Source organism: Microtus ochrogaster, unplaced genomic scaffold (genome assembly GCF_000317375.1).
Source record: "Microtus ochrogaster isolate Prairie Vole_2 unplaced genomic scaffold, MicOch1.0 UNK88, whole genome shotgun sequence".
NCBI lineage: Eukaryota > Metazoa > Chordata > Mammalia > Rodentia > Cricetidae > Microtus > Microtus ochrogaster.
Window position 1 is genome coordinate 1,305,424 of NW_004949186.1, and position 2,263 is coordinate 1,307,686.

The 2,263-nt window shown below is 48.0% G+C and overlaps 1 protein-coding gene across 1 annotated transcript in view; it reads right to left on the reverse strand.

The window, feature by feature from the left end:
* Nucleotides 1-2,263, reverse strand: part of Epsti1 (epithelial stromal interaction 1) — a 104,244-nt gene that overhangs the window by 84,171 nt on the left and 17,810 nt on the right. The gene's annotated exons all lie outside the window — the stretch shown is intronic.

A 2,263-nucleotide genomic window follows, 5' to 3' on the forward strand; every position in this document is an offset into this window, starting at 1 on the left:
TTGAAGAGCAGGTGAACAAGACCAAATAAAGAAGGAAAAGCAATTGGCGACTGGCTCCTGTGGAACTACAAGACCATTGGTTCTTGGTAGACTGTCCTTGTAGGACATCACTCCTCTAGGTGGCGCTCTAGGAGTCAGTCCCTTTAAGATCAATTTTCGTCTTCTTGTAGACCCACTTTAGGAGGAAAAGGATCACAGAGACATCTGCTGCATTCTTTGTGCAGACAAACAAGAGTTCAAGTCTTTGGCCATCCAGCCACATCCTCTTTGTGACTCATGTGTCTAGCCCACTAGTCTGGTTCATGGTTTTAGGTTTTGGTTTTTGGGAGCCTCGATCCCCTGAGCTCCCCATTTCCCTGGGGACACAGGTTGAACATAATCAGGAGCCCAGAGAAACAAGGACACTGAACGTGAGACTCGAGGAAAGCTTTCTTATTTTCAGTTTTATCTTTGCTCTTTCTTTAGCAGGTGAGGTGCCGACACGTGTGCACCATTGCACACACTGGTGCACTTGCCTGGGCGTGCGTGTGTGAGGACCCGAGATTGGCGTTGGTGTCTTCTGCGTCTCGCCTCCTTATGTTTTGAGATGGAATGTCTCCCTAAAGCTGGAGTTCTATTTTGACTAGACTGGCTAGCCAGGGCACACACACCCCATCTCTGTTCCTTCCACACACACACACACACACCCCTTGTAGCTCTGGGATTAGAGCCACACCCCTCCATGCTGGACTTTTCCCCCTGGGTGCTAGGAATCCAAAACCAAGTCTTCATATTTGCATAGCAAGCTTTTTACCCGCCAAGCCAGCTCCCAAGACTCTTTTGTAAGTGAGACTATTTCTCGTGGAGTTACCAGAAATACCGAGCTATCTAAAACACGGTGAAGCTTTAAGAGCAGAGGCAGGCTTCATAGGTATGTATTCCAGACCTATGCCACAGGGCCTGGTTCATGTGGCTGCATGACGAAGGGTGGGTGGGCTAACTGAAGTACAGCGTCACGGATCCCAGCTGTGAGTCTGTGCTCCAGTGGCTCTTTGTGAGCCCATGCACGTGGTCCCACCAGAGCGTGAAGACTTCAGAAAGCAAAAATATAGTACAGTAACAGACTGCAGCATACAGACGGGTGCAGTTTGGGAGAAAATGCGGTGGATAAACGCAACCATCTTATAAGTACAGGTTTAAAACAAAACAAAACAAAACCAAAACCCTAGATGCTCTTACAAGACTCTCTTCCACATGGGATGCGACATTTCCAGGGGCAAATCAGCAAAGGCCGAACAGTAGAGGCCAAAACTGCTGAATAACTGAAGCCATTTTTCCTTATCTCATTATTTTCTTAGCTGCGCCTGCTTCTTCCTGGATCTTAATTTTAGACTTGTAATGTGAGGTGCACAGCCACCTTTGCATGCAAATGGGGCTGCTGGGTGCCCAATTACCTAATGTGTATCAGCAGATGGTGCATGGGTAGCCTAGCATGCATACAATGTTATGAATACAGAATTAGAAAGACCGTCACTGGAAATTAATCCCTTATCTGTTACATAGTCTTTCTTCACCAGGAGAAACATGTTTTTGTTTTTGTTTTTTTTTCACTCCTCCAATTGCCAGTACTTTATAGGAGCTTGGGAGCTGCAGTTCTATGAGTGGTATCTGGAAGCTTCCACGTGGTGCAATGGTGAAGCCATTCTACAGTCTTAAAGCTGAACTGCAAGGCACCGGATTTAAAGGCCAACTGTGAAATTGCCGTGCCATCCTCTGTGCCGGGACTGTGATGTCGAGTCGAGGCTGGGGATTCGTTCGTGCCGCTCATCTGCAGCTCTTAACCTTTACCAGACATCAGAATCACCTGGAGGGCTTGTTGGCAGGCTAGTTAAAGGGCAGAGTTTCTGATTCAGTGGCTCTGGAGTGAGGCTCGAGAACACGGGTTTTTTTTTAAAAAATAATAATAATAATAAATTCCCTGTTGATGTTTGCGCTGGTTAATCCGCACTTTCATCTTTACAGGATTAGAACCTTCTAGGAGAAAAGCCTCCTGGGCCAGTCTGTAAGGCCATTTCCGGGAGGGCTAACTACGGAGGGATGACCCACCCTGAACGTGAGTGGAATGAAAAGGGGGGAGGAGATAGCATGCCGAGAGCCAGCCTGCACTCTGTTTCCCAGCTGCAGATGCCACGTGACCATCTGCCTCCATTCCCAGCAACCCCTCTGCCATGTGACCATCTGCCTCCGTTCCCAGCAACCCCTCTGCCATGTGACCATCTGCCTC